This window comes from Manis javanica, chromosome 5, assembly GCF_040802235.1.
Source record: "Manis javanica isolate MJ-LG chromosome 5, MJ_LKY, whole genome shotgun sequence".
In the NCBI taxonomy this organism is placed as follows: domain Eukaryota; kingdom Metazoa; phylum Chordata; class Mammalia; order Pholidota; family Manidae; genus Manis; species Manis javanica.
Window position 1 is genome coordinate 63,414,057 of NC_133160.1, and position 27,649 is coordinate 63,441,705.

Genomic DNA, 27,649 nt, shown 5'->3' on the forward strand with positions numbered 1-27,649 from the left:
ACATTTACAAGCACGAGGAAAGGTTAAACATAAAGGCGAGAGAGGGACTGTGTGAGGTGCACAGAAGGGGAATAGCAGCAGGAATGAGATGAAATTGAGCAAAGGAAAACTTAGGCCGAACATCAAGAAAGAGTTAGCTAACAGCAAAGCCTAACAGACTGTCAATGGCCCCTCAAGGGAGGAGGTTTGAGCTCCATCACCTGGATCATTTAAAGCGGTACTGGACAAATGCACTCAAGGAAATATTGATGGGGAACAAGCCTGCTCTGGCCAGGGAAAATCAAGACGACCTACCAGTTCTTGTTCTTTCTCTAATTTCTGTGATATATAACATCACATCATTACATCACCTCCAAATGGGCTGCTCCTTGGACCGAGGTTATAATGAGAGTGAATTACTTAGCATATAATGTACTCCAGGGGAAGCATGCAGGGGCCCAACCTGTAAACCACAGCTCATTACCCAGTAGCTACTCAAATTATTTTGTGCATCTCTGGCCTAATTCGAATTAGAATTGGAGGGTTTTTCCTGATGGGCCCGATGAAAGCTTCAAGTTCTCAGCATTTTATGATCTGCTTTACTATGAGCAATGGCTGTTTTTTAAACTCTGATTTTGTCTCAGCAGATACAGAGAGAAAAAAATACAAGGAAGTAATTGGAAAAAGGCAACTGAAAAATAGCAGACAATTTTCAGCATGGATATGATGTAACAATAGCTGATAAAATAAAGCCAGTCACTTTGTACACCCACCCTTTCTCATTGGAATAAAACTTCAGTCCATCAGCATCCTTGAAACTTTGCAATATACATACAGATGCGTGTGGGTCCCCAGGAGCCTCTCAAAACCAGCCGATTGTAGCTCTGTGGGTCCTTCCTAACTTTTTACTGCTGGCCCTTACTTTCAGAGCATCTCCTGGTCCTCAGATGTGAACCATCAGGAAAGTGGGAAGTATATTAGAAAATTTTGTATCAAGTTTCAATGAGTTTATGGCAGTAGTTTCCAATGCAGTTTAAAGATTTGATACTGCAAAGGTATACCTTAAATACAATTCTCTATTATATTTAATCAAATACCAGTTTTGAGTGCTTACTGTATACCTGTCTTTTTTGTCCTGCTTGCTCTACTATTTGGGTCATGAGAATAGTTACTCATTAATGATTCTTCCTTCTTCCCTCAGCAAATGCCCTACACCTTGAAAAATACTAAATCAATGGTAGAGTTTGCTTGCAGCCTTAATCTGTGTTCTGCAATTTCTCAAGTCCCAAAATCAACCACGTCTGATCTCAAATTGCATTCTGTAATCCTGTATTACTTACTGATCTCTTATTTTTGCTTTGCAAAATTTCAGCTGTGTCACATCATCAATCTATTCACCATTCAGCAAACATAGAAGTAAGTGAGTAACATATGCCAGTCATCATGTTAGGCCTGGAACTACAAAATAATTGCTACTATCCCAGCCTCAAGGTCCTCACTATCTAGCTGGCAAAACAGGCAGGGCAAACAAGCAGGGAACAATGTGGAAAGTGCCTCCTCAGAAGGAAGACAAACTGCTCTGAGAGTCCAGGGAAAGGCACAACGTGGCAGCAGTTGGTGTGAGAGCACGACAAAACTGGGCCTGAGCATTCTGTGCTCTTACAAGGTTTCCCTGACCCTCCCGTATCCTTACCTCCACTCTGACACCAGCTCACAACAACAACATTTCAGTCTTCCCAACTGAAGCTCTTTATATATAACTTGCCTCATTTGTCCTTTGCAAATATGTATAATATATTATAGATACCCCATTACTGGGATTTGCAGCTCATTCCTTGCATTCAAATTTTGCTTGCAAAGACACTAAGGTGAGTTTGAGGCAAGTCTAAGGCTTCCTGATATTAAAAAGTTGGATTTTTCTTATGATATAGTAGCTCTTTAAATTGGAAGAAAATTTAATTTTATGGTAATAATATTTAATCAAGTTTCCAAAAGATCAGGTTTGCTCCAAAAAAAAAAAATTACTGTATTTCTTTACCACTCAACTTCTCACTGAACAGTGGGCTTGGTTGGCCAAGTTACAGAAGTAAGTGAGGCTTCTCAGTTTAGATCACAGATACACATCTCTCTTTACAGGAGTTCTCCATCACTGGTTTTCTAAAAGCGCTGTATATTTTTAACCCTTTATGCCTTTACTGCCACCCTGGGAGAGCCTGTCCCATTCCTTTCACCTTTTAAAAATCGTATTCTTCTGGAAAGTATTGGGTCAAATGCTAAATTCTCCAGGAAAACCACCCCTCAGTCAGAATTAAATCAAGCATACATTCTCTAATCCTCACTTACTTTATTCTGCTTCATATTATTCACACACCATTATAAATGTCTGGAGGGGAGGAGGTGTGATTTACCTATCTTTAAATCCTTCAGAGCCTTGTGCATACTAGGTGCTCATCTAATGATTGTTGAGTAAATAAAGGAATACAAATTCTTCATAATTTATAAGTCTGATGATAATTGTTTTAGTCAGCCTGGGCTGTCATAATAAAATACCAGAGATGGGATGGCATAAACAACAGACATTTATTTCTCATGTCTGAAGGCTGGGAAGTCCAAGATCAAAGTGCCACAAAATAGGTTTTATTCTCAGGCCTTTCCTCTTGGCTTCTAAGCAGCTGTCATTTCCGTGCGTGCTCTTATACCTGTTCTTTCTGTGTGCATGTAGACAGTGAGAGAGGGTGACCCTTGAGCTGGACCCAGGCAATCGGAGTGTCCTCGCCCCCTCCCTTGTCCTTGGCATGAGCATTCTGCCACTGCTCCCAGGGGAGGAGCCAGTTTCAAGGATGCAGACTTGCAAGAGCAGTGTGGTGTTGAGGCCATCTGGCCTGAATAGATGACTGAGCCCAGTTAAGACCTCCAAATAAACTTAAGATTTTGGCAGGCAAGTGTGGAGATCTTCTCATCTTGAGGCTGCCTAAGACAAGGATCCTATATAAGTTCCCTTGCTCATTCAAACTACTACTTACTCATCTAGAGTGGTCTGTGTCTTTCTTTAGTCTCTCCTTGCCCTCCATGTGCAGGGGCCAATTTATGAACCAACAGGCACTAATCCCACAAGAGGGCCCTACCCCCATAACCTCATCTAACCCTAATTACTTCCCAAAAGCCCCATCACCAGACACTATCATACTGAGATAGGACTTCAGTATACTAACTTTGAAGGGACACACTCAATCCATAGCAAAAGTATATTCCTAAAATTATAGATATACACACACATACAATTCTAGTCCTATTTAATTTTTCCGGTTATTCAATCCATCCTTTAATTAAAATATCCAGTGCTCTGATAAACTGGTTTACTGCCATACAAATGAGTTTTGTTCTTTGAATTACATAATGAAAATATAGCATTATACTAATAATAATTGATCCTAACAGTATAAATTTTCTGAATGTCCTTTGACATGTGTCTAATGTAGCATCCACACTTCTATCTATTCAAACCTGACTATAGTCTCATTTCAGGATAAACAGGAGCCTTAAAGCTATCTACACATCTTCATCCTTTAGTGATTACTCTTAGCTACTTCCTCCAACAAGATTTGGAGGAAAGTGAACAAAATTACTTCCAAAAACTGAGGCAAAACCATAGGACTATGAATTCTAAGAGCTAGATCTTAAAGGTGATTATGGTAATAATAGTAATAATAATTGGACTTTGGTACTTTTAGAGTTTAAAAGGCATTTTCAGGGTTTATCAGTTATATTCATATAGTCCAAGTCACTATCATGTACGTTAACTTTTCTCTATAAAGTTCCAAATAAACAGTCAATCAACTTGTTCTGGAATATTTCAAACATTGGGATTGAGAATTCACTACCTTTCTCAGCCTTTCAATCTTCAGTTTAGAGGGCACTAGTTGTTAGAATGTTTTTCTGAATAATAAGCCTAACAAAATCCCAGCAACCTCCACTTCTTATTCCTTGTTCCTATTCCTGATTACTGAGTCTTACAAAATATATATAACCTCTAATTCCTTTGACATCCTTTTATCATACCAGATCTTCCTGTTACCATATTTGGAAACCATAATGTTTTCCTTTAATTGTTGATGATAATAACAATGGCTAACATTTATTGAACCCTTACTATATGACAGTAAATTCGTGCTCTGAGCACCCAATTTTCAACATGGCAAGGGGAGGGAAGGTTTCCCCCACACCAACAAGCAATTAAATTCAATTCTGACACTATGTCTGATCCCAAAGATTAAGGGTTCAGTTCTGTAAGACTTCCCCCCACCCCTCTTTAGTTCCTAATCACAAGCCCGTGTTGTTACTGTCAACTAAAAAGAGGCAAAGCTATAAAACAACTAGTTGCGTTTATTTGGGATCTTAGGGACTACAATCCAGGAAACACAGACTTTGGTAGAAATGCAAATTGTGCTCCAAATTGCTGACAAAGTGTAGGGTTTCAAAGATAAACAGCAGGAAGTTTACTCATTAGCATAAATTGCTTTAAATGATTTAATTATTGGAGCTGGCAGAGAAGTTTGTACATTTTTCAGTTTCTGATTGGTGGCTAACAGTCAGAGTCAGATAAGAGAATGCATAAGCCCATGACAGACAGGATGCTGGTCTCAGGAATGCAGTTGGACAGCAAGCTCTGTCCAGCATCCTGAGATTTGAAACTGCTGACGTGTGTCAACCTCATTTCCTTAATGGCCTCCTGACTCCACTTCAGTTGTTTCCCTTAGCCATGCTGACTCCATTTTGATTTTAATTTGCCACATTTCACATTACCTGTGCTTTGACAGACCAGCTGTAGATTGGAAGTGCCCATGGTCTTCTTGAATATCACACACCAGTCACAAGCCCAGGTTGTTACTCATACTTCTGACCAACTAGCTATAAATCAGGTTCAGAACCTCCTCCCTGAGGTTCAGCTAATTTGCTAAAGTGGCTCACAGAACTCAAAGAAACTTTATTTACTAGTTTACTAGTTTACTGTAAAGGGATACAAATAAGTCAGGAACAGCCAGATGAAAGAGATGCATAAAGCAAGGTATGTGGGAAGGAGTGCAGAGCCTCCGCGTTCTCTCTCAGAGCATGCCATGCTCCCCAGATCACCACATGTTTATCAGACTGAAATATCTCTGAGCTCTGTCCTTTTGGATTTTTATGGAGGCTTCATTACGTAGGAATGACTGATTAAGTTGTTGGCCATTGGCAACTGATTCAACTTCCAGCCTCTCTCTGCTTCCCAGAGGTTGGAGGTCGGGGCTGGGCCTGAACATTCCAACTCTAATTATATGGATGGTTATTGAGGCAACCAGCCCACATCCTTAGGGGCTTCCAAAATTCACTTTATTCACATAATAAAATACACCAAAATAACTCTCAATACTTAAGAAATTCCATAGGTTTTGGGAGCTGTGAGCCAGGAACTATGGGTGAAGACCAAATATATATGAGAAATTCATTTTGGTCACCTGAATAAACAAATGTGTATTTCTTATAAATTGTAATATTGTAGACAGGCTCTATTTGAATATATACATATAATGGGTTATTTATATTAACTTATTTGAATCATTAGACGAACTCTCTGAGGTATGCATTATTTTGATCCTCAGAAGGCACATGGAGATGCCTGCCAGCCCAGAGCTCCTAAGTGTGGAGCCATCACAGAGACCCAGGCCTCAGATCCCAGAGCCTTCACCCTTAATAATGAGGTTATGATGGTTTCCTACCACCCTGTTTGCTTTCCTCAGAACATGAGTCTTGTTACCACGTGTAAAGCATATATGTCCTCACTGAACTTTCACCCTTTGACTCTGCTTATCTCTAAGAAATAGGATACCTACAGTCAGGCCCTCTTGAGACCAGACTACCTGAAACTGGGTGGATCCAAAACGGTGGCTCACTTGACCTCAAAAGAACCTCTCACTTCATTATAATGTTCTTGCCATACTAAATGATAGTCCCACCAGTGACAGGGCAGTTGAAAATCACCTGACAATGACTGAAAGAAACCACAAGAGGACAAAAGAAACGTGATGGTCTGGTTTCCAGAAGTTCTCCACCAGTCCCAGTAAAAAACATGAATATTCATTCCCTTATTTTTAATGCCAAATCCCTTCACTAAATTTGCCTAGTACCTACAACTTCCCAACCTTCACAAGCCGAGAAGTTGATTTTTGAGCTGTGCTCCTGCTTCTCCATTCTCTGGCCATTGCTAAAGCCCACTCCGCTCGGCCCTCACTTTCATGTATTGCCCACAAGACACCAAACAGGGACAAACCGCATCTTTGGGGGGCTGACTTCATCAATAGCAGTCTTCCTTTACACCCCTGTGTATCAGCATAGCAGGCCTCTGACTTCCATACAAGATGTGCTGTTGGTGTAGACAGCCTGAATATTGCAGATGCTCAGGAACCCCATCCCAGACACCTCAAATCAGACTTCAGAGAGGGGAAAGAGGGCAGACCAAGGCATCAATATTTTTAAATCTCTTCAAGTGACCTAATAAGCCCCCAGTGGTCCAGGGCAAAGATTTGCAAGCTTTAGCATTCATAGAAATTATCTTAGTGAAGAAATCACTATTCTAGAGCACAGCTTGAGAGAAACTGACATTTTCATCGGGACCCAAACCAGGCAATTTTCATTCAAGCAGCACTGAACTATGGAATTCTTGTTCTCTCATATCAGTCCAGTGAGCCATCTGTGAGGACATCTGAGAAACAGGCAAAGGTTCCCTAGATCATCAGTATGTTCAGGGCCACAGAGGTCAGGTTCACTTCCTCATATCCTGCCCACCCTCAACTACTCAGACTCCACAGAGGCATTTGATGGGTACAGACATAAGATACCCAATGAACTCCAATTATGCAGACATTATAGAGAGCAAGTTTACCTACACCACTCTAACAGCATACACTGAAAGTACAAAAGATGTACTTCTGAAAAATATTTACAGCAGGCTATCTTTTAGCTTTTCTTAAAATATCATCATTATGTACATGTGTATCTTTTCACATTCCATATAATATTTTTATATAAATAAAATCTGCTGACTTTCATTCACTTCAATAAACATATTTAGTGTATCTGGTAAGCTCCAGACACTGTATTAAAAGGGTATAGGGGGAGGAGAGGGAGACAATAATAAAAATGAATAAAACATGGCCTCTGTCTTCAAAAGATTCATGTTCATGGACGGGTCCAACTCTTTTCACTACAGCCAGCCAGAGAGATGGCATTCCAGGTGATCGGGACCCCAAGTGTAGTTCTGGACATCACAGCTCTAGTCACAGTCAAGGAGTTGTACTCATTCACAATTTCCCCACCCTGACACTCACTGCTTCCAAAACTGTTCTCATAGCTGATTCCCTTTCAGCATTTGTCCCCCTATATTCAGATCTTCATTCACTCCTCAGACTAACATGACACCTTGAGTCTTTACTCAGATATGAACTGGATCGACGCATGAATTCCACCTATCTCTGACCACTCCTGGCATATCCCAGCCCAGAATAATTCTACCCGAGCACATGAGAATCCTCAGACCCAGAGCCCCCAGTGAGTGCTGGGCAGGAGGCATATGCAGACATATCCACAACCATAAGACAGAATGCATTGTAATGTTATAAGGAAACAAACAAAAATGCCATGGCAGCATATTGGAGAGGATTATTTCTGACAAGGATGACAGAAGGCACCTCTTAAAAAATTATGTTTGTGACTTCTATGTAGGAAGAAAGAAGGCACCAAGAGTTAAGAGCAATCCAGACAGGGGGAAGAGAGAGGGTAAAGGGGTGGGTGGGTCTTGGCAAAATCTCAGATGTTAGTTAGAAAGGATGTTTGTGTGGCCTTGAGTTTCATGATAAAGAATTTCGACTTTACATCCTATGGAGTCAACCACTGAAGGTCTTCCAGGAAGGATGTGATAGAATCATCTCTACTTTAAGAATAATAGTCCTGCTGCAGTGTAAACAAAGGATGTGAATTGGGGGAGGTGACTTAGGAGCAAACCATCAGAAACCACTAATCATTAGGTTCATTCTCTCTCCAGGAAGTGAGCTGCAGCCCCTCCATCTGCCTCGGGGCCACCCTCCAGGACTGTCCGCCGGCTCTCTCACCTGGGAATCTGGCTGTGTCACAGATCCTCTCCTCTGTATTCCTCTTATGTTGGGCCAGCAGAGGGGACTCCCAGGAGGCCTGGGAAAAGCAGGAGTAAGCTTGAGGTGTGTGTTTCCTCTGCTCCCTCCCTGCCAGGCTACCTTGGGCTAGCTGTGTCTTGTCCTGATGGAAGGTCACAGCCCCTGGCAGCTGGCCCACTGCGCGCACATCCTGTCTGTCTACGGCTGGGCAGCTGGTCTCTCTCCTTATCCCTTCAGGCCTCGGGTGATAACACTGGCCACTGCAGGCGCCCTGAGCACCGTGTGATACCCGATGGCTACCCACACCTTGCCCATACCCTAGCATACAAAGGCTCTGCCAAACTTCCCTCCACTTCCCACTTTTGGTGTGTTACAGGTGTCTCGCCAGGACCCTGACTGGCTCAGGAAGCGTGCCGTTCCCTGGAGTTCCCAAGAGCCCAGAGAGGCAGGATAGTGCAGCTGCGGGCACACACACAAGGCTCTTCCTTGTTGAGGAGGTAACAGCTACACCGTGTAGGATCTGAAAAATCAAAAGTTAGCATAAGTGCATAAGTACAGCCATCTTAAAGGCTTAAACACCACCCTCTAACCTAGGAGAAGGAAAATTATTAGAATCTTGAAAAGCAAGTTAGTCAGCCAGTGTTAAATGTAGTGACCTTCAGTGAGCTAACCTCAAATCAGTTAATCATGAACACCAGGTGGTGGGCAGCTGCGGCCTTCAGACTGCTAACCCTGGTCGGATAGTCATGCATACCAAGCTTATCTTGCTAAAACACTGTGTAAGAAAATACTGTCTTTCTGAAAATGCTATGCTATAAAAACCTCTGGCTTTGACTGTTCGGGGTCCTCGTTGAGACCCGCTGCGTCGGGCTAACTTGGACCCCAGCTAGCTGGTTCCTGAATAAATTCCTCTTGCTTGTTGCATCAAGAGACATCTTTCGTGAGTGATTTGGGGCGGCGTCCTCCTCTGGGAGAATCCAACAACCGGAACGTCTTAGTTAATTTGTAACTTCAGGTCGATGATGCAAGAGTAAAAGATTTCTGAAACTCAATCCGTGACTGATAGGGAAGACCTTCTAGTTATGAGGTGGATTGATGATCGCACAATTCGCTTTAGAGGGAAGAGGGTACAGAGCTCTGAATAGTCGCACACTAGCATAGTCGCAGATACACCAGCCTGGGGCTAGGTACTGCATCTGCATCACAAAAATGAGGCTTCCTTTAACACAGTGTGACTGTTTATATAATATATACTAAGGCTGAGTTGGAAAAGAAAGCACTGAGAGAAGGAAGTGTGAGATGCTGAAGCTGCAGTTCTTTGAACAGAATTGTAGGAAAGAATGTTTGGAGTCTTCTGTGTGGGTCTATATAGCAGTCTATTCAAACAGATCAGATAATACCTAAGGGCAGGTGGCTTATTTGTTCTAAATGCAGCAAGAGGTAATGGCATGCTTAAGTCATTTCTGTAGCAGCCTATAATTTTGCAAGTGCTCAAACATTTCCTTTGACAGCTGTGCTGTGCGTTCATTATGTTGTCAATGTGAGTTCTATAAAGGAGAGAGTGCCTGGTAGGAGAAGAGCTGGGGGGAGCAAGTGTTCGATGTTTTTTATCTCTCCAATTGGTTTAAAGCAATCAAGTAAGGCAAGAATCCTCTTTCCTGAAAATATTCAAATTGCCCATTTCATACACTATTCCATCTTTTGTAGAAAGATAAAGTTAATCTTCCATGATTTACTTGAAGTTAGCGATTACAAGTATCTTCTTTTTGATCAGCCTTATCACATTCTCTGGGAATATATTTAAATATAGTAGAAGAGAAAAATTGAATGCCATGGGAAGAGGGATACAGAATTTAAACACACACACACACACAATTCATGTAAGGCATGGAAATAGAGTTCAGGAAAATTTGAAAAATAAAAGTAATTTTTCAGATTTGGATTACAAAGGCAAAGGGAACTTTTTTCCCTTAATTTCAGAAAGAAAACATGATAAATAGCATACAAGGGAGAACAGAAGGTGGGGAACTGCTCTCTTCTTGCACGAGCTCTTGGCCCTGATTAAAGCAGCCTAAAGAGGTGAGATTCCGACAGACGCCAGCATCCCCTCTCTTTGACTCCATAAGTCCTTTTCTTTCTCAATCAGTACTGCTCCCCTGTGGAGAACTGAAGATGCAAAGACCACAGAGAACCAAGCGAAGCCTCTTTATTATTCTTCTTCCAGCCTCAGCTTTGAGCTTCCAGCTGAGCATAGGAGTGAAAAGTGGCAACAGAAGTAAGGTAGGTCCTACCTGTATGACACCAACCAATTAGAGAGAGACATAAAATTTCCTTCAAATTTGTGGAATGTGAATCAGCTTAATGACAAGAAAAAGCACACTTAACTTCAGCTTCCTATCTAACAGATGCCAGTACAACAAGTTCTTTTTCTTGGACTCTGACAGGCCTGTTAAAATAGTTCAATCAATTGACCTAATTTTGGTCACCTCTACTCAACTATGAGCTGTGCAATTGGTTCATAACTCCGACTGATTGAAAGGTGTCCACAGCAGCTGGTTACCCTATTTGAAGTTGACATCTCTTTTTTCCGTGTTTCTTTTTGTTTTGTTTGGCCTTGCTTTGATACCAAAGCAGTCTCGTGGTCCTTGATATTTTAAGCATTTTAATAAGTGGACTTTCAGCAAAACCAAGCAGCCAGAAGATTTTAAAGTGCTCCTAAGTCTAGAGATGGCTTAGTCCAAGTTTTCCTTGTTTATTAATGGTAACTAATTGCCTTAATTCTTGCTAATTAAAAAGGTGTGACCTCTGACATTAGTCTACTTTAATTCAAACTAATTTTCAGGTTTCTGACAGGATAGAACAAATACACTAATTCAAACTAATTGAGGGAGAGATCACTTGAATGAAAAGTAGGAATTAGATAATATTTTTAAAGAAAGCTCATTAACAAATATTTACAGAGAACTTTGTATATGCTTGGCACTGAAATAGGGCATAGTGCCTACTTCCAGGGAATGTACATTTTAACTGAAGAACCAAGATACAGATTTCAGTCCCCCAGGATTTCTGATTCTGTACAATTAAATGACAGTTGGGTCCTATAATTTGATAGGAAAAGTGTGATGTATGGCAAGAGAAACCAACTAAAGCCAGATACTAGATATAAGCTAATATTTATTGAGCATGTAATAACTGTCAAACATTCCTCTAAACACTTTATACTCTATTTAGTAGGTGCTATCATTTGCATTTCATGGACAAGAAAACTGCAGAAAGATTTGGGAACTTGCTAAAAGGTCACACAGCTAGTCAGTGGAATTTGCTGGTATCAGAGCCTGCATGTTTTAACTATTTAGAAGATATACTTAATATACAATACTTACACCGAGCCTTAATGGGAGAAACTTGCATAGTGGACAGAATAAAAATTGCATTGTGTCTAAACAGAACAAAGACTATAAGTTAATTTGTCAAGAAATACCTGGCTGAAGTTTCCAAATAGTGGGAGTTATTTCCACTATTCCAGTAATTTTCTACCTAATCCCAACTAAGAGTCATAAAACATCAGAAAGAGATGAAGAGATGAAGTAGGGATAGACAGAACTGTCTGCAAACTGAAGGCAGATTAGAAGAGGGGAAATTCTTGAACAGTTCACACTATTTTACATCTATTATCTTTGGACTCACCTGGCTACATAATTTTGTGATTCTCCAATCTTAATGAATCAGAAATGATATATAAATGCAGTAATATCAAAACAGACAATTGTATTCCTTTACATTCTTTCATTAAGCAAACTTTATTAAGAGCCTGATTTGTACTTGGTATTCCATTAGATATTGTTGGTATAGTGGTGCATAAAAAAACACAGGTCCTTGATAAGGAGCCTACAGAAAAGCAGAGAAAACATTAAATAACTACATGATAAATATGATAGAAGCATGAGGAGGTAAGGGTTATCAAGAGACACCTGAACATATAATAAGGTGGTTTTAGAGGTTCCAGGAAGATGCATGTTTGAGAAACTGAAAAAATACCCTTACGGACTAAATGGCAGAGAGTGACTCAGAGAGTGGTGTGACATGGAAGGACCAGACCATGTTAAGTATTTTGCTTTTTATCCTAAAGGCATAAGAAAGATATAGAAATTTTTGAAAGATCATAATAAAATTTATCTTTGAAAGATGATCCAAAGTGCAGAAAAGAAAAATAACAGCAGTCTAAAGTAGTTCAAAAAAGAGAAGATGGTTTAGATTCATATGAAAATGGAAATGAAAAGATGTGGTCACATTCATTGGGAGATATTTAGGAGACAGAATTAGCAATACTTGATGCTTGATTATTTATTTACTGAGATATGGGGAGAGGAATGGATATACTAAGGAGATACCAAGAATAATGGTGGTTAATACAAGATAAGGAATCCCCTGGAGAAAGGGCAGGTTAGAGGGAAAAGATTACATTCTATTTGACAGTGTGGTTGAGGTGCAAACAAAAGAGCTAAATGAAGATAAAGGATAAGTTGATAAGTATAATGATCTGGTGTTCAGAGGAAAAGTCTGTGCTGGGGATGTAAATTTAGAAGTAACATATAGTAGCAATTAAAGCTAAGGAAATCAATGCAATCACCTAAGAGGAATGTGTGAAGAAAAGAATATATGCCTTTTTTAAAAAGGGATTTCTCCTAAATGCCAAGACATTCTAATACTTAAAGGAAACTTAAAGAAAGAGTAGCCAGGAAGGTAGCAAAACATGCAGGGTCATGGCAGCAAGGAAAAAAGAATGTTTCTGAGAGAAGGAATAGAGATCTACTTCTAATAATGGTGGCATAACAAGACTGGGTATTTTCATTCCACAGAAATCAAGTACTAAAATGGGGAGAATTATTAAAAACAGCCATGTCAGAGCACTGGAAAACACCAAAAGCAAGGAGCAATGTCAGAATTGCTTACCCATGGAAAACTGTTACTCAACTGTGAGGCAGTGCTCTTCTTACCAGGTACCATTCCAATCCCATCCAGCTCACACTGCAAAAACCCAGAGCTTTATTTGTCTGTCAGTAGACTCAGTTCAGGGGAGGCAAGAGAGCTGCTAAAATTTTAACTGGAAGACTTTTGAAGTGAAAGAAATTTAGAAGTGCTGAGATAATAAACTCCTCAAACATCCCTAGATAACTTCTATACTAAGCAGGAATACACAAGACCTCCAGAGAGCCTAGCAAATACTAATAGCCTGAAGAAATCGGTGAATATGTTGTGCCTCTGAATGCATTCTTCAACTCCTAACAGCTTGGATAGATAGAGGATGTAAAAGAATTGAAAAGCACTATCAAACAACTTGACTTAATTGACATCTATAGAACACTCCCTGAAACAACCACAGAAAACACATTCTTCTCAAGGGCATATAGAATATTCACCAAGAAAAATATATGCTGGCAATAAACAAGTCTCAATATTTTTAAAGCATTGAAATCATACAGAGTATGTTTTCAAACCAAAATGGGATTTAATTAGAAATCAATCACAGAAAGAGATCTCAGAAAACTCCAAATGTGTGGAAACTTACCAACATACTTCCAAATCACCTATGATTTAAAGAAGATAGTATGAGGAAAATTAGGAAATATTTTAAACTGAATGAATCAAAATGAAAACACATATCAAAATTTGTAAAATGTACAGCTAAGGCAGTACCTACAGGAAAGTTTACAATACTAAACATCTATGCTAAAATAGAAGGCTTCAAATCAATTATCAAAGCTTCTACTTTAGGAAGCTAAAGAAGAGAAAGAAGATGAAATTAAACCCTAATTAACTAAAAGGAAAGAAATAATAAATTTCAGAAAGGAAATCAGCAAAAGAAAAGTCAAAAGCAATAGAGAAAAACAATGAAACTAAAGGTTGAATTTTTTAAATAATAAAATAAATAAACATTTAGCTAGACTGAACAAGAACAAAAAAAGACTAAAATTAGCAGTAACTGGAGTGAGAAAGGCAAACTCACTACTGACTTTACAGAAATCAAAATGATTATGAGAATTTTCTGAATAATGTTGCATGAATAAATCTGATGATCTAAATAAAACAGATTCCTTGAAAAACTAATGTTACTAATGTTAGTAACTAGCCTATGTTACATGCTACTAAATTACATACTACTAATAAAAATTCTAAATAGGTCTATATCAAGAAATTGAATTAGTAACTTAAAGATAGCATCAGGCCCAAGTGACTTCCTGATGAATTCTACCAAACATTTAAGTTAGAAATAATACCAATCCAACACAAAATCATTCAGAATATTGACAGGAACATCTACTTCACTTTATTAGGTAGTTTTATTATTTTGACAAAGACATCACAATGACAGAAAACTATAACCCAATATCCTTCCTTAAAATGGATGCAAATATCCATAACAAAATATTTGTAAATTGAATCCAACAAAATATAATACCCTTCACAATAAAAATTCTTAATTAACTAAGAATAGAAGGGACCTATATCAACCTCTGAACAGCTTTGTTGAAAAAAACTAATAGCCAGCAAGAATCTGTTCCAGGAGGTCCAGGTAGGCCACGGAGGTCTGTGTCTCTGTTAGTCCCCAGGTGATTCTTCCTACAGGTGATCCATTAAGAAATGGGACTCTGGGGGAAAGCCCTCAAGAGACTGATTTTTCCCAGAAGGCTAAGCAAGTAGTTAACATCATTAAGGGACACCCAAGGTTATCACTAGGAGATTAGGCCATAGGCTCCAGATGGGAGGACATTACAGCTGTGGCCTGACAAGGTCAGAGCTAAATAAGGGCATAAAAATCCATACACAGGTGGCAAAATGACCCTTCCAGAGTGAGAAACCAAGAGACAGCCAGTAAGCATGAGGCCAGAGTAGGATCAGTCAGGTCAAAAAGAACAACCAGTGATGAGAAGTGAATCCTGGGATGAGAGCAAAGAAATAAGGTCGGGATGGCAGGGCCAAAATCAAGTGGGGAAGTGGCTGGGAGTGGGTAGGGAAGTAGATTAATTAGACAAAAAGATAAAGTTATAGTAGCACTTTTAAAATATTATTTGTATAGAATATATCACACTGACTAATTTATATTGTCTTCATGCTGGTCCCAATTGTCTCATTTTTTAAAATAATCCTAATAATCCCCTCTTCCACATAAGGAAACAAGGCTCAAAAGGGGCATATTGGTCACTGACGCCACTTATCTGGTCTGTAGGAAAGCCCTGTATAGCCCCAGCACCTCTGATCCCCCAGTCCAGCCCCACCCATGCTGGCAGAGGAAGGCCACATGACCTAAGGACAAAGTGGAGCAAGGATGAGGATGCTCCCACCCTCAAGATCAGGGAGCACACCTCTGTGCAGCCAGAACCTCTTTTATCACTAAAAAAAAAAATACTGAGGTCTATATGTGAAATTGTCTAAGATCCATAGTTGTTTTAAAAGCTATAAGAATTTGGGGTGAAAATGGAAGTTTATGGTACATTGTAGGAATTGGCTTCAGAGACTGCTCAGTTGCAACATCATTTTGCCTCCTGTTGACACATCATTCTGCAGCTTACTAAGATACCTGATCCGCCGATCTTTCAAGACTATACTGTATAATTATTCTACAGGCTAACAGGAGGTTCCCTCTTCTCAACCCTATGTTGTTACTGCAACCCTATGGTGTTAGCCGATAAGTTTAAGCACTTGAGATGCCTCACTTAGCAAGCAAGAACAAATTAGATAAGTATGATTTAGAACTAGAGTCTTAATTATAGTATTGTGTACCTGAGGTAATTATTCACATGATGTAGTGGTGCTTGAGACTACTATTTGTGATCCACTCAATTAATGCAATTTGGCCTGGCCCACAAGTGAAGTCAATTACCTGGCAATCACAAAAGCCTCTTGATAGCTTCAAGCTGATTGTTCCAAAAACAGCTTCATGTGCTATATAGATTATATAAAGAGATTTTATATATATAAAACACATACACGATTCATATTGTGGATAAAGTGAAGGTTCCTTTATCCACACCTTTATTCCTTTATTCTCACCTGACCCTGGCTGGCTAGCTCACTACACACTTGTGGGCAATACATTGTTATTGACTCTATATAGAGAGCCCTACCCAGTGCTCTGCCTCTGGGCCTCTCTGGCCCCACGGCCATCCTCTGGTCCTCTGTCTTCAGCACTGCCACCACTCCAGTCACATCTCTGCTGTCCTGTAGCCATGCAGCTGTGCCACCATGTCACCCAGAACACTGGGTGGAGCTTTTTACATACAGTCAATAGCAACATATTGCCCACATGTGTGTAGTGAGCTAGCTGACCAGGGCCAGGTGGGAATCCTGGCCATGGGAACATTCACTTTATCCACACTCCATCCCTCCAATATTCTCACCTCTCAATCTGTGTGTCCTCAATCCTCTGCAATGGTCCCTGTGCAAGGAAACTGGAACATTGTAAAAGAACCATGGATGGGCCTCACAATACCCACCTTTTCCAGCCTCTCCAGCAGAAAGTCTTGCAGGCACACAGACCGATCTTGTTGCTTTATCTCTGCCTTCTGCTTCGTCCTCAGCAGCCAGAACCACTGCCCCCGTCTCAGTTGTTGCCACAGCTCCAGTCATCCAATTTCTTTCTGTCTGGTCCCACCTTTTAAACCAACCTACATCTGGTCCTTGTGACCTTCACAGGGCCCTCTAAATTCTTCCTTCGAAAAGCAGACCATATTTCCTTTCATACTTGAGCCTGAGGATAGAAGCAGAGCATCGAGTGCTCCACAACCTGAGGATGGGGCCGCACCTCTCCTTGAAGAACCCATGGTTGCTGAGTCCTTCGGGGTTCTCCAACAGTTTTCAACCAGGTGGGGTTTCAACAGAGGAGAAGCTGATGCCTCCAGCAACAGCAGGGTCCCCACCCAATTTCTGTTCATCAAACCTCCACTCCTCTATTTCTGGGGCTGATGGCTCCACTACATCTTTCTCTTGCCCCATGGCACCTGGCAGCCTGCACTCCCATACTGCTGCTTCTTCTCATGCCACTACTCCTTCTTGTGCTGCTTCCTGTCAGGCTACCAGGACATCCCTTACCATTTCCACAGCACTTCGTAGTGATACCATGTCAGTCAGGAACAAATTTTCTTTCTCCTGGGGTGGACCCCTGTTCTCCACCCCTTCGCAGCACATGTCCACTGGGGACACTCAGATGTCTCCATGTCCATAGGTGCAGCCTGCTGAAACACTGCTCTCATGAAGACAGCCTTTTCTTTTTCCTTGGTCAACAGTGAATCCTACCGACTACCGCTAATTGTCTTGCTAGTGGGTTTCAGCCTCAGACAAGTTCACTATGGATTCAATATGAACAAAGAAATGACAGTCGAACATTCTTGGGGTGAAATGGTTACACCCACCTTTATTCCCACAGTGACAGGTCAATCACTAGAAACCCATCCACTCAGAGCAAGTCTGCATGCAGCAAGCCAGTCTCAACCTCTGGGCCTCTCTACCCATGCAGCCATCTCAGTCTCTGTCCTCAGCACTGCCACCACTCCAGTCTCATCTCTCTCTCCTACAGCCTTGCAGCTGTGCCACCATGTTGCCCAGAGCACTGGGTGAAGCTCTTTATATAGAGTCAATAACAACATATTGCCCACACGTGTAGTGAGCTAGCCAACCAGGGCCAGGTGAGAATACTGGCCATCGGAACCTTCACTTTATCCACTTTATACGCAATATGTACATAAATATTTTTATATAAATGCATATATTAAATGTATATATATCTTTCTTGCATGTACCCATCCCTTCAGGAGAAAACCACTCTCTGTCCAAGTCCCAGAGATATCTGTGGATAAAGTGAAACTGCCTATGGTCAGGATCCTCACCTGAACCTAAACTACTTGATGATGTAACTGGCCTGCTGCTAGGCTACTGCTTCCACACCCTGGGCAATAAACTATTATTGGCTGAGTCACTATATAAAGAGCTCTGTCCAGTGCTCTGGGCAAAGGCAGAGATGAAGGAGGATTACAGACTTACAGACTTTGGATGCAGACATAATTTTAGTGCTTGACCTCTGGCTGGAAGAACAAGCCAGGTAATAAACCCTTTCACCCCAAGAACGTTCCATTGTCATTCCTCAGTCTCACTGAATGCATAGTGAACTTGCCTGGGGCTTTAATTCCCACTAGAATTAAACTATGAAATTTACTCCTCAATATTTGCAACATAACATCAGTAATGATATATTCAAATTTCAGCTACTCAAAAAAATTTTATAAAGTATGTTATTTCTCTCATTCAATTATTAGATACATAGTACTGCATCAAAAGGGGCATGAACATCCATGCCTGTAACTGACTTGGCATAAATTCCAGACAGAGAACACAAACAATATTAACTATATTTATTCAGCATCTACTCTGTGTCAACTACTCTGCTAAGCAATTTCCATGCAATATTTCACTTAATCTTCAAAACTACCTAATGAGATAAGACTATTATCTCTATTTTCTTATGTCAAAGCTAAGGCTGGCCATGTTAGATAACTGATCAATCCAAGTTCACTTAACTAATAGTGGCAGAACTTTGATTCTAGCCAGGTCTGTCTCCAGCTATGAATACTGCTTCACAATGCCCATGGAACAGGCTGTGTATATTATCCCCAGCTGGTCACCTTAGAGACCTTCTGTTCCAATGTTTCTTTATATGGGGAAGGACACTGGTGCCCAGGGAGAGCCTATATTATTAGAACTGAAACTCGAGCCAGTTGAGTCTGCTTTTGCTCTTTAAATGATGAGATCATTTTTAACTTTCTTCCTCCTGACAGTGTCCAACAGAAGTTTAGATATTCAACAAATACTTTAGTTTAATTAAATCAACTGCTTCTCATTCCTATTATCACCGAAGCAGAACATTTAATAATTAAAGTATTTATTCACCATAGGTTTAGTGTGAAATTGTAACTCTGTTGTACCTTGTAAGGCCTCACATTTTGTTTTTCTTGGGCTTCAGAGCATATACTACATTCAGAAGCCCTGCTTGTGAGCAAAGTGCCTTATGAAAGCAAATCAACATTAACTTTAAAGATGGCCAGGCTTACCTGCTTACCAGGGGCTTAATCACAGTCAATTGAGAAAATCACCAAGCATTTAAAGTATTATTTTGAGAAATGATGAGTGAGTCAAAATAAAAATTATTCTATCCTTTAAGGTCAAACCAATCATTTGGCAAATATTTATTACTCAGCCTATTGTCTACATTTTTCAACTACTAATCATTCTAAAAAAAATGAATTCTGTCTTTAAAAATGTTGAGGTATATTTTTCTAGTTAAATGAAACATGAAAATAATGGTCTGAAGAAATTAGGTACACGATTTCAAACATATCATAGGCTACATATTTTGAGGGCTTCTCTTACTATAATAAAATTAAGCTCTGGGTAGATCACATGTTTTTCAATGCATTGATGGTTTATGATAAAATAAGAATAATCCAAAACAAACAAAGAACAAAAAAAGAATATTGAGGTGAGTGGAAACGATGAGCTGTAAGCAATCTGAAAGCTAGGTTGCCCAAGAACATTGATTCTTTTATTTAATTATTTTTATTGATGTATAGTTGACATACAACATTATATTAGTTTCAAGTGTATAATATAGTGATTCAGCAAATACATACATTATGAAATGCTCACCACAATAAGTGTACTTTCCATCTGTCACCATATAAACTTATAACAATATTATTGACTATCTTCCCTTTGCTGTACTTTCCTTATGTGTCACTGACAAGAAACTGAGCTTTGAGTACCTTGCAAGAATAATGAAACCTGAGACTCTGGCATTGAGTCAGAAGTCTGGAAGGGGATTAAGAAGTAACAGGAGACTTAGATTTGGAGCCGTTGGCACAAGTAGAAAGATAAACTTGATACCCACTGTAAATGGAAAACTTCAAAATGGATTAAAGCAGCCTCTGGCAGGGCCAAGGATAGGGTGAGGCAATAGAGGCATATAGGGTGCAACCTTAAGAAGGCATACTTGCATAACTCCGAGAGTGCATGCCTCCTGAAATTTTGCACTCTAAACAGCCTGTCTTGCCTCACCCTACTCCCAAGTCTAGTCTCAGATTGCTATCACAGACCTGGTTCTTCTAGAAGCAAATACAAATCCCCTGTACATGAAGGAAATCCCAACGAAGTCCCTCAGGATTCCCACAAGTGAAGTTCATCCAACTATGCGTTCACAAATACCACTAAACCTACAAGGAAACCATTTTTGTGGACACACAAGACATTAAAATATCTGATATCTAGGGTAAATTACTTAAAGATGTAAGAGAATACTTAAAGATATAAAACATGACATGAAAAATGAGTTAAGTTGTTCAAACAGTGTGGTACTGGCACAAGTACAGCCATACAGATGAATAGAACAAAAAAGAGTCCAGAAGTAAACTTCATATTTATGATCAGTTGATTTTCAACAAAGGTACCAAGTAGTACAAAGGATAATATGTTCAACAAATGGTGCTGGGGTAACTTGATATGCATATTAAAAATTTCAAACTCTTACCTCACACCATGCACAAAAATTAACTTAAGGTGCATTATATACCTACATGTAAGAGTTCAAATTTATAAAACTTTCAGAGTTTCTAGCAGAAGTTTTCTTCTTGGGTTAGACAAAGATTTCTTAGATATTCTTAAAAGCATTACCTAGACAAGAAAAGTTGGTAAATTAGACATCATCAAAATTAAAAGCTTTTGCTCTTCAAAAGAAACTATTAAAAAAAACATGCCACAGACCATGAGAAAATATTTTCAAATAATATATCTGATAAAATAAACATATCTAGAATATGAAAAGAACCCTTACTACTCAATAATAAAAAAAGCAAACAATCCAACTTATAAAAATGAGGGAAAAAAGACTTAGACATTTCACAAAACAAAATATATGAATGACAAATAATAATATGGAAAAATACTCAGCATAATTAGTCATTAGGAAATGCAAATTTAAAACACAATGGGATACCACCACACACACAAAAAAGATTGACAATATCAAAAGTTGGTAAGGATGTAAAAGAACTGAAACTCATATATTGTCAATGGGAAGGTAAAATAATACAACTATGGAAAATTGGCAGTTTCTTAAAAGTTAACACAAACTTACCATACAACCAAGGAGATTCCACACCTAGCTGTCTACAAAAAAAGAAATTAAAACATACACTTACACAAAAGCTTGTGTAAAAGCTTTAATAACAACTATAAACTAGGAACAATCCCAAGTGTTCATCAACTGATGAATGGATTAAAAAATTATGATATACCTGAATAACGGACCATTGTCATCAATCAAAGGGAACAAACTAATGATGTATGCAACAGGGTAGATGAACATCAAAACATCATGCTACATTAAGGAAACCTAGTATGATTTCATTTTTAAGAAATTTCTAGGAAAGACAAAAACCACAGAGACCAAGTAGGACAGTGGTTGCCTGGAGCTAGGTGTGGAAAGGGGGACTGACTCCAATGGGCATGAAGGAATTTTTTTCACTCAATGGAAATGTTCTAAAACTGGATTGTGATGATCACTGCACAACAAAATACATTTCCTAAAAACAGTCAAACTGCACACTTGTCTGGGTAAATTTTATAGTATGTAAATCATATCTCAATAAAATTGTTTTTAAAAATGAAAAATCAACATTCCTCAATTTTTTAAAAAGAACAGAATAGAAATTATCAAATAAAAAATATGATCAAATTTAAAAGTTCTACAGGTGGAATGTAGACTATAGAGTAAATCAAAGTATTATATCAAATCTCCTGAACTAGATAACTATACTGTGGTTGTAGAAGAAAATACCCTTGTTCCTAGGAAAGGCAGACCAATGTAGTAAGAATTAGTTGACATAATATATGCTATCTTTCTTAAATGGTTCAGAAAAAATAAATTGTGTGTTTGTGTGTGTTTGTGTGTGTGTGTGTGTATGGGTGTGTTGGGTGGGGTGATAAATGATAAGGCAAATGTTTTCTGTGCTATTATTGCCACCTTTTTGAAAATAAAACTTTATTTCAACATTGAGAGTTAATAATTAATCACTTGAAAATAAACTTTAAAATAGATAAACTTCAGTGATGGATTGCTAAAAATAAAAAAGATACAAATAAACAATATTAGAAGTGAAAAAGAAAATTTGCCACAGACAGAAATGAAAAAGATAAGAACACAATAAAAAATATATGCCAATAATTTGAAAACTTACATAAAATGACTAAATTCCAAGAAAATATGACTTACCAAAACTGACTCAAGAATAAATAAAAAGCCTTAATAGTTTTATGATTATAAAGAAATTGAATCAGAAATTAGTTTTTTTCATACAAAGAAACTAGCAGGCCCAGACAGTTTAACCAATGAATTTAATTAAATTTGCAAGAAGCAAATTATTCTAAAATGTAATGAACTCATTCAGAGAATAGGAGAAAAGGTAACACTTAGATAACTCATGTGTAAGGTTAATATAACCCACTAACCAAAATGAAAGACAAAAGGAGAAGAATTTTAGTCCAACCTAACAAATGAATATAGAAGAAAAATTACTAAACAGAATATTGGGAAACTGAATACCACGGTATTTAAAAAATAATACGCCAAAGCCAAATTAGTTTTTATCCAGGAATGGGAAGAAAATTTAACATTTAAAAAACTGTCAATGTAAGGTGCCAAATTTACTTATTAAAAAGAAAGCCATATTGTCATCTCAATAGATACAGGAAAATATCTGATAAAATTTAAACCTGTTCTTAATATTTTTAAAATACACTTTTAGAAACTTGGGATAAAAAGGAACTTAGTTCAGTTAAGAATGACTTGAGTGAAAATCAATCTAAATGGAGAAACATTCAAAATGTTCCTTTTAAAATAAGTACTAGGAGAGGGGTGGAGAAAAAGATGGCAGAGTAGGAAAGCAAGGCATAAACATCCTCAAAAAAACACATAAAAGAAGAAAACACAACAATTACAACTAAACCTGAAAATTCCCTGAAGACTGCAGAACAGACCACCTATACCTGGGGAAGAAAAGAATACACAGAAAAGGGTAAAGTAGCAGTGCAATAAATGAGCAGGAACCAAGCCCTCCCCAACTCCAGCACACAGGCAGGAGAAAGAGGAACCCAGGAACTCTGCACACCTGGCCCTGGAGATCTGCTCCAGGAACATGGGCCCACATTACATGGGGTTCTGGTGATTAGCTGGGGTGGATACTAGAGACAGCTGGAACACCCTGGGAGGCTGAGATTCCAGCCACTTGTGGAAGACAGGCATGCTCCACCAGTCGTGAGACCCAAAGCAGAGGTGGCAGTTTGAAAGACTTGCCAGCAGTGGGAGGGGTGCCAGAGGGGTGAGGATTGCATAGAGCTCTCTCCTCAGGAGAAAGGGCAGGTGAAGAATACGTCCCCAGCCCTCCTTCAGCCCAACAGGTCAGGAACTCTGGGAAGCCACAGACACTCCATCCCCCTCACTGGCAACTCAGCCCCAAGGCTCCTCCCTGTGGTGCACTGCCAGTGAGCATCCCACTCCGCCCAGTAGTAGCATCAGACCTTGCTTTCTGGCAGGCAGAGGAAGACCCTTGCAGCCTTCTGGGCCCCATTTCAGCTAACTGGGTTGCCTGCAAGGAGCCAGCTCCAAGAGCTCCTTCCTCCCTCTGGGTGTCAAGACCTGTGCTGTATGTCCAGCCCTGCCCTAGAGCCACACAATGGCCCCTCCCACACCATTAACCCTGCAGCCCTACCCACAGCAATCCCAACAGCAGCTTCTGCTCAGATTGCAAAGGTGGCTGAGGCAGGCTGCTGGTGCTACAGACTCAGACGACTACCAGTAGACAGACAGAAGGTAGTCCTGCCCACTGCACACCAACAACAGCTGGGGCTCCCACAGGTTGAACTAGGCACTGGAGAATAAAGAGTCTTGAACTTCTGGACACCATAGGAAGCCTCATTCACAAACCTATTACTCTATAGGCAAGGAAGCATAGCAGATCCATCTCATCCAAAGGAAGAAACACAGAAATCCTGACAAAATGAGGAGGCAGAGGAATGTGTTCCAAGCTAAACTATAGGACAAGACATCAGAAAGAGGGCTAAATCAAATCCACATCACCAATCTTCTTGATAAAGATTTCAAAGTACAAGTTATAAACATGCTTACAGATTTATAGAAAAATATTCAACATCTCAGTGAGGGACTTCAACAAAGAGATACAAGAGCTGAAAAAGAGCCACTCAGAGCTGAAGAGTACAGTATCTGAAATGAAACACACAGTGGAGGGATTGAAGAGTAGATTACTGCAAATAGAGAAGACAGTGATGAGATGAAAATTAGAGAACAGGAACAAAAGGAAGCTGAGGACCAGAGAATAAAAGGATGTCTAGGAATGGAAGAATTTTAAGACAGCTGTGTGACCAATCTGAATGAAACAATATTCCCACAATAAGGGCACCAGAAGAAGAAGAGAGAGACAAGAAATAACAAGTGTTGGCAAGGATATGGAGGAACAGGAACCCTCCTACACTGTTGGTGGGGATGTAAACTGGTGCAGCCGGTGTGGAAAGCAGTATGGAGTTTCCTCAAAAAACTAAAAATAGAAATACCACTGAATCCAGTAAAATTCCACTTCTAGGATTTTACCCAAAGAAAACAAAATCTCTGATTCAAAAGATATATGCACCCCTATGTTTACCGCTGCACTATTTGCAATAGCCAAGATATGGAAGCAACCTAAGTGTCCATCAGTAGATGAATAGATAAAGAAGATGTGGAAAAATAAAATACAGGCATACCTCATACATACATAATGGAATATTATTCCACCATAAAAAGAAGAGAAATCCTGATATTAGCAACAACACGGATGGATCTAGAGGGTATTATGCTTATTAAAAATAATCCAGGAAGAGAAAGACAAACACCATATGATTTCACTTATTTGTGGAACCTAAAAACAAAGCAGAGCAGAAGGAATAAAACAGCAGTAGACTCATAGACATTGAGAAGTGACTAGTGGTTTCCATGGGGAAGGGGTTGGGAGAAGGTGTGTGGGTGGGTGAGAGGAATAACAGGGCACAATTATTCACAATCACAATGTAAATTGGTCACAGGGATGGTAGTATCACATGGAGAATATAGTCAATGATTCTGTAATATCTTTCTACATTGATAGTAGTATCTACACTAGTAGAGTGAGGATTTCATACTATAGGTAACTATTGAACCACTGTGTTGTACATTTGAAACCAATGCAAGAATGTAAATCAATAATACTTCAATTAAAAAAAGTACTAGGATTTAATCATTTCAGATTATGTACATGTATCAATCATGACATTATGCACATTAAATATATAGAATTTTTTCAATTACACTTCAATAAAACTGGGAGAAAAATAAAATATAGGCATACCTCATTTTACTGAAGTTCATTTTGTTGTCCTTCACAGACTTATTTTTCAAATTGAAGGTCTGTGGCAATCCTACATTGAGCAAGTCAATTGGCACCATTTTTCAACTTTGTTCACTTTGTGTCTGTGTCACATTTTGATAACTGTCACAATATTTCAAACTTTTTCATTTTATTAGATTTGTTATGGTGATCTGTGACCAGTGATCTTGATATTACTATCATTGTAGTTTTCATGTGCCACAAAACCCACCCATATAAGACAGCAAACTTAATTGATAATATATTGTGTGTTCCGAATGATCCCCCAACCACCCATTTCCCCATCTCTTCTGCCTCACCTCAGGCCTCCTGATTCTCTGAGACACATCAATATTTCAATTAGGCCAATTAAGAACCATATATATGGTGACTTCTATGTGTTGAAGTAAAAGGAAGAATTGCATGTCTCTCACATTAAATCAAAAGTTAGAAATGTTTAAGCTTAGTGAGGAAGGCACCTTGAAAGCTGAGATAGGCTGAGAGCTAGGCCTCTTGGGCCAAACAATTAGCCAAGTTGTGACTGCAAAGGAAAAGTTCTTGTAGGAAATCAAAAATGAAAAAACGGTACTCCAGTGAACACACAAATGATAAAAAAAAAAGAGAAACAGCCTTATTGCTGATACGGAGAAAGTTTTAGTAGTCTGGGTGGAAGATCACACCAGCCACAACATTCCCTTAAGTCAAAGCCTAATCCAGAGCAAGGCCCTAACTCTCTTAAATGCTATGAAGTCTGAGAGAGGTGAGGAAGCTGCAGAAGAAAAGTTTTAAGCTAGTCGAGTTCACTCATGAGGTTCATGGTTCATGGAAAGGAGTCGTCTCCACAACAGAAAAGTGCAAGTGAAGCACAAGTGCTGATGTAGAAGCTGCAGCAAGTTATCCAGAAGACCTAGCTCAGGACATTAATGAAGGTAACTACCGTAAACAGATTTTCAATGTAGATGAAACAGTCTTCTATTGGAAAATGATACCATTTAGGAAAAGCTCATAGCTGGAGAGCAGAAGCAAACACCTGGTTTCAGATCTTCAAAGAGCAAGCTGTCTTAGTGGCTAATGCAGCTGGTGACTTTAAGTGAAAATCAATACTCATTTACCATTCCAAAGATTCTAGAGCCTTTAAGCACTATGCTAAATCTACTCTCCTTGCACTCTGTAAATGGAACAATAAAACCTGGATGACAGCACATCTGTTCATAACACAGCTTACTGAATATTTTAAGCCCACTATTGAGACCTACTGCTCAGAAGATAAAGATTCCTTTCAAAATATGACTGCTCATTGACAATACACTGGTCACCAAGAGCTCTGATGGAGATGGACAATGAGGTTCAGGTGGTTTTCACGCCTGCTAACACAACATTCTTTCTGAAGCCATGAGTCAAGGAATGATTTCAATGCTCATGTCTGTCTTATTTAAGAATATATTTCATAAAGCTTTAACTGCCATAGATAGTGATTCCCCTGATGGATCTAAGCAAAGTAAATTCACCATTCTAGATGCCATTCAGAACATTTGTGATTCATGGGAAGAAGTCAAAATAGCAACAAGAATAGGGGTTTAGAAGAAGTTGATTTCAACCCTCATGGACGACTTTGAGGAGTTCAAGATTTCAGTGAGGGAAATAACTGCAGATGAGGTATATATATACTTATATACTACATGCTATGTTAGTTTGAAACAGTCAAAAGGAAGAAACCCAAACAAATGTAGAAAAGATAATGTAAGAAAAAACACAGGATGCACGAAATCAGATACTGTATAATACCATTTTTGTAAACTTCAAAGACATATATATGTATATATTCTAAGGATACATTGTCTTTAAAACAAGGAAATAATAAACACTAACTCAGAATAATGTTTTCTTCTGTATGGAAGGCAGGGATTCTGGCTTGCAAGGACCCGTCAGGGAGCTTCAGCAGCATCCTGCTCAGGGTTGGGGGAGTAGGTTGGTTTTGTTTTATTAATTTACTTACATAGTTTATAGGTA

General features: G+C 39.2%; 1 long non-coding RNA gene across 2 annotated transcripts in view; it reads right to left on the bottom strand.

Annotated features, from left to right (window-relative positions):
* Positions 1–27,649, bottom strand: part of LOC140849781 (uncharacterized) — a 117,973-nt gene that overhangs the window by 49,186 nt on the left and 41,138 nt on the right. The window contains exons 2-3 of one of the 2 annotated variants that reach the window (XR_012131971.1): positions 8,459–8,661; positions 8,121–8,199 (exon numbers count right to left, since the gene is read on the bottom strand). This is a non-coding gene — a long non-coding RNA (uncharacterized lncRNA). Of the gene's footprint in view, positions 1–8,120; positions 8,662–27,649 lie in introns of both variants that reach the window. The other variant, XR_012131970.1, reaches the window with a different exon arrangement.